This window comes from Mandrillus leucophaeus, unplaced genomic scaffold (assembly GCF_000951045.1).
Source record: "Mandrillus leucophaeus isolate KB7577 unplaced genomic scaffold, Mleu.le_1.0 Scaffold90, whole genome shotgun sequence".
NCBI lineage: Eukaryota > Metazoa > Chordata > Mammalia > Primates > Cercopithecidae > Mandrillus > Mandrillus leucophaeus.
The window spans coordinates 4,084,040-4,090,040 of NW_012109808.1; the positions used below are offsets into that span (position 1 = coordinate 4,084,040).

The following is a 6,001-nucleotide window of genomic DNA, read 5'->3' on the forward strand; positions in this document are numbered from 1 at the left end:
ACTGCTTACTCAGCCACAAATAAAAATGCAATACTGTCATTAGCAGAAACATGAATGAAACTGGAAGCCATTACATTAAGTGAAATGAGTCAAGCACAGAAAGACAAATATTGCATTTTCTCACTCATATTTAAGCTAAACAAAAAAGTGGTTCTCATGAATACAGAGAGTAAATATGTGGCTACCAGAGACCAAGAAACAGAGCGGGGAATGAAGAGAGGTTGATTAATGGGTTCAAATATAGTTCGATAGAAAAAATAAAGCAGTGTTTGATAAATCAGTGGGGTGATTATAGTTTACAATAATCTATTGTGCAATTCAAAATAGCTAGAAGAGAAGAATTAAGATGGTTCTTACATAAAGAAAAAACAAATATTTATGGTGATGGATTTCCTAAGTACATTAACTTAATCTTTATAAATTATATGAATGTATTCAATTATCACATGTACCCCCAAACTATGTATGCTTAATATGTATCAATAAAATTAATATAAAAAGAAAAATCTAAGTGCAGTAGCATAAGAATAATAAAAAACACTATTGTGATGTTCACACTGCAAATATCCTTATTTCAGGAATATAGTGTTAAATCATCATTATGTATGAATACCTAGTACTTGACATTATTTCTCATGGTACCACAATTCCTCATTAGGTTTATTGGAAACTGTGACAAAACTAAATTTTTTCTCTTTCCTGTTGGCTACTAGAAAACATCAAAGGTATTGGGTTAATAAAACACTTATTTATTTTTCAAATATTCAATTATAAATCTGAATACATACATAAGAACAATGTTTCTGACGGGACGTGCAACTGTGACTAATTTACTTCTTCAAAGATCCCCTGAGAGCTAGACAATAGACTAAAGCCTTGTGCACTACCTCTGAATACTATAATTACATTGAAATTTCCTGAAAGTAACAAATACATAGAAAGAAAAAAGTTCCCGAACACATAGAGTGTGTGACTATCTTAATTCTGAAGACTGGCTTTGAATTCTGTCAATCCTTCCAAAATTAGGGAAATACAGAACCCTAATGTTAAACTGAGATAACTTATAGGACTATATTAAGCAAATCAAAGTACTTCAAAACAGAACTCCAAAGCTGTTAATGTTGTTTGCCCAACACATTCCCTACAGGAAGGACTTCGCAAAAATATATTCATTATGGAATGTAGTTTCTGTTTAAATAAGCAAAGTTAAAAGGAACAAAGCAATTGGCCAGGTTCAAAACTTATAGCTTCTATTGAGTCTTAGTGTGGCAAAAATCCAAAGGAAGGAGACAAGGGCGTGGCATTTATCCAAGAACCATTTGCTGTGGAAAGGTGGCTTGTTGTAAGTTTATCTTCTAAACTTAATCAGCTCATCACAAATATTGCTTCTTCTTATCATTTTTTCTGGTATATTAGACATTTTTTAGAAAGATAAAATATCAACTATATTAAAAACAATTTTAGAGGATAAAATTGAATCGTGTATAATATTTTTAATCAAATTATTATTTTTAAAATTTTATATTCAGAGGCTACAGGCACATGTTTATTATATGGGTCTATCACATCATGGTGGGCAGGTCTCTAGTGTAACCCACATCCAAGTAGTGAACTTTGTACTTGGCAGGTAATTTTTCAACTCTTAACCCCCTCCTATCCTTTTCCCTTTGAAGTTCCCAATGTATATTATTTCCATCTTTATGTCCATAGGTATCCTTTGTTTAGCTCTGATATGTAAGTGAGAACATGTAGTATTTGATTTTCTGTTTGGGAGTTATTTTACTCAGAATAGAATAGTGGCCTGCTGCTGCATTTATTTTACTGCAGAGGACATGATTTTATTCTTTTTTATGACTGCATAATATTTCATGGTATATACGTACCACATTTTTTTTATCCAATCAACCACTAATAGACACTTAGATTGGTTTCATGACATTGCTATTGTGAACAGTGCTGTGATAAACATAAGAGTACATTTATCTTTTTTTAATGTAATTATTTCTTTTGTTTGGGTAGATATCCAGTAATGGGATTGCTGGGTTGAATGGTAGTTCTATTTTTAGATATTTGAAAAATCTCTATACAATTTTCCATAGAGGTTGTAATTTGCAATCCCAGGAGTGTAAAAAAGTTCTATTCTATCTAAGTCCATGCCAACATCTGGTGTTTTTGACTTTTTAATGATAGCCATTCCGAATAGTGTTAGAATGTATCTCATCGTGGTTTTAATTTGCATCTCTCTGATGATTATTTATGTTGAGTATTTTTTCATGTGTCTGTTGCCCACAGTATGTCTTCTTTTGAAAAATATCTGTTCATGTCCTTTGCCTAGTTTTTAATTGAGTTGTTTGTTTTCTTTATGTTGAGCTGTTTGAGTTCCTCATAGAATCTTAATACTAGACTTTTGCTAGAGGCATAATTTGCAAATACTTTCTCCCATTCTGTAGGTTGTTTGCTTATACTATTGATTATTTCTTTTGCTCTCCAGAAGCTTTTTAGTTTAAAACTCTTTTTTTGTTTTGATTTGTTGCATTTGCTTTTGGGGTCTTTGTCATAAATTATTTGCTTAGGCCAATCCAGAAGAGTCTTTCCTAGGTTTTCTTCAAGGACTTTTATAGTTTCAGGGTCTTACGGTTAAGTCTTTATCCATCCTGGGTTAATTTTTAATGAGGAAATGCTTTTGTGTAGGATGAGAGATGAGGGTGTCCAATTTCATTCTTCTGCATATGGCTACCTAATTTTCCCAGCACCATTTACTGAATAGGGTGTCCTCTTCCCATTGTCTATTTTTGTTGATTTTTGTCAAAGATCTGTTGATTTAGGGTATGCAGCTTTATTTCCGGGTCCTCTATTCTGTTTCATTGTTCTGTATGTCTAGTTTTGTTATGAGTATAATGCTGTTTTATTTACTATAGCCTTGTATTATAATTTGAGGTCAGGTAATTAGATGCCTCTGGATTTGTTCTAATTGCTGAGGATTGTTTTGGCTTTGAGCTGTAGAACTTTTTTTTCTAATTCTATGAAACATTACATTGGTAATTTTATAGAAATTGCATTGAATCTGTAGATGGCTTTGTGCTTTATGGTCACTTTAACAATATTGAGTCTTGCAATCTGTGAGCATGGTGTGTTTTTGTATTTGTTCATGTTATCTACAATTTCTTTTATAAGTGTTTTGTAGTTCTCCTTGTAGAGATATTTCACTTCCTTGGTTAAATGTATGTCTAGGTATTTTATATTTTTAGAGGCTGTTATAAATGGGATTGAGTTCTTAGTTTGATTCTCAGCTTAAATGTAACTGGTGTTTACAAATGTTTCAGATTTTTGTATGTTGATTTTGCATCCTGAAATTTTACTGAAATCGTTTATTAAGTCTAGGAGTCTTCGGAGAAGTCTTTAGTGTTTTCTAAGTATACAATTATATCATCAGCAAAAAAAGGTAAATTGAGTCCCTCTTTTGCAATTTGGATGCCTTTTATTAAGAAAAATTATTTTTATTATTTTTCATATTTCCTCATTCTGTAAATGTGAAAATCTATTTTAAGTAGTCAAAATATTAATAAAAATAAGTTTCATGCACTAAAATATTTTGTTCTAACCGATTTTCATGTTGTTTTACATAATCACATTTGTTTGCTTCATATTAGTTCATCACATGTTATAAAATGTAGCTATAAAAAACAGTTATGAAAGATAGACATTTCCTCACTTTTAGACAGTTAAAATGGTATCATTTGTTTTACTAGTTTTGGCATAGTAAATAATATGGTCTGAATATTTGTACCCCTCCCCAAATTTGATGGATATCCAATCACTAATGTAATGGTACCAGGAAGCAGAACCTTTGGGAAGTATTTAGGTCATGAAGTCAGAGCTCTCATAAATGAAATTACTGCCCTTGTAAAAGATATCCCAGAATGAACCATCTATTTATGAGATGGGCCCTTACTGGGCACTGAATCTGCCAGTGCTTTGATTTTGGGCTAACCCTAGAATGGTGAAACATAAGAGTGGCTTATAAGATACCCAATCCAGCCTTTTCACGAGATGGCGCCGAAATTGAAGAAGGAAGCTCTTGCCCCTTCTAAAGCCGAAGCCAAAGCGAAGGCTTTAAAGGCCAAGAAGGCAATGTTCAAAGGTGTCCACAGCCACACAAAAAAAGAAGATCCTCACGTCACCCACCTTCCGGCGGCCCAAGACACTGCGACTCCGGAGGCAGCCCAAATATCCTCGGAAGAGCGCCCCCTCCCGGAGAAACAAGCTTGACCACTATGCTATCCTCAACTTGCCGCTGATCACTGAGTCTGCCATGAAGATAGAAGACAACAGCACACTTGTGTTCATTGTGGATGTTAAAGCCAACAAGCACCAGATCAAACAGGCTGTGAGGAAGCTCTGTGACATTGATGTGGCCAAGGTCAACACCCTGATTCGGCCTGATGGAGAGAAGAACGCATATGTTCGACTGGCTCCTGATTACCATGCTTTGGATGTTGCCAACAAAATTGGGATCATCTAAACTGAGTCCAGCTGCCTAATTCTAAATACATATATATATCTTTTCACCATTAAAAAAAATGATGCTCAGTCCATGACATTTTCTTATAACTGCCTAAACAAACTATGAACAAACAACAACAAAAAAAATCAGTATTGAAAAAGGGAGGTGGTGCTGTAACAAATACCTAAAATGTGAAAAGTCTTTGGAACTGGGTAATGTGTAGAGACTGGTTGAGTTTTGAAGTGCAGTTTAGAAAAAGCTTATGTTGCTATGAACAGACTGTTAAGAGTGATACTAGTGAGGGCTCAGATAGAAAGCCTCAATTTTCAGAGAATACCTAAGTAATCCCGAACAGAATGTTATTATAAACATGAAGGATAAAGGCCATTATGATGAAGTCTCAGACAAAAATGAGAAATGTGTTATTGGAAACACAAATAAGAAAAGGAAATTCTTATTATAATGTGGCAAAGAACTTAGCTATATTCTGTTTGTGTCCTAGTGTTCTGTGGATGGTAGAACTTGTGAGTAATGAAATCAGATATTTAGCTGAAGCTATTTCTTAGTAAAGTCTTGAAAGTGAAGCTTGACTTCTCTTGAGTGCTTAAAGTAAAATGCTAAAAGAATGTAATGCTTAAATGTTACATTTTTAATCCAAAGGGAAGCAGAGCTTAGCATTTTGGAAAACTCTCAATTTATCCACATAAGAAAACTATGAGAAATCTTTTTCAAAAGACAACAAGGATGTTTCCAAGCTACTACTTAATAAGGTGAATTCTGTGAATTTTCCATGTCAACAGAAACCGGGTGCTATTCATAAATACGATAGAAGAATAAGCCCAAAAGCATTTTGGAGATTATTAGAGCTGACCTTTGCATCACAGGCCCAGAGTACAAGGGCCTAGGGGATAGAATAATTTCAATGCTTTGCTCCTGACGTTCCAGGGCAGCACTCTTCAGTCACACCAAGTGTGGCTCCAGTGGGCCGAGGTATGGAGAGGGCTTTGGTGGTTGTCCTTTCAGAGGGCACAGATGGTAAATCTCTGCAGCATACATGCAGTGCCATCTCTGATGACACACAGAGTATATTAGCAGTGGGACCATGGCTATCTACATCTATATTTTGAAAGATGGAGGCTGCCACAGCCTTGGGTGCGTTAGCTAGACAGAGGAACCTCGATGTCAGGACAGAGTTCCAACTAATGGAGTGCCTAGTGTTATGAAGGTTCCAAGATCCTGTTTTTCTTTCACAGCACCAAACATGTATTTTAAAAAAATTATCTACTGTCTTGAGGCAGCAGCGAGGAAAAATGCTTATTGTTCTACAGTGTGATAAAAGCAGTGATGAGAGCTGCCTACATTCTCTCTGGTACAGTCAGCACCTGTTGAAGTCCTATTGATTTTAATTCAAACCTCCCCAAGGTGGTGGGGCAGTGCCCCCTCATGCCTTCTCTGTCCCTCTGTCAATAATTTGAAATGTCAACCGTTAGGAAGGAT

The 6,001-nt window shown here is 35.0% G+C and overlaps 1 pseudogene; it reads left to right on the forward strand.

Annotated features, from left to right (window-relative positions):
- The first annotated feature begins 4,050 nt into the window (after window positions 1-4,050).
- On the forward strand, window positions 4,051-4,575 carry LOC105531730 (annotated as a pseudogene).
- Window positions 4,576-6,001: the final 1,426 nt, after the last annotated feature.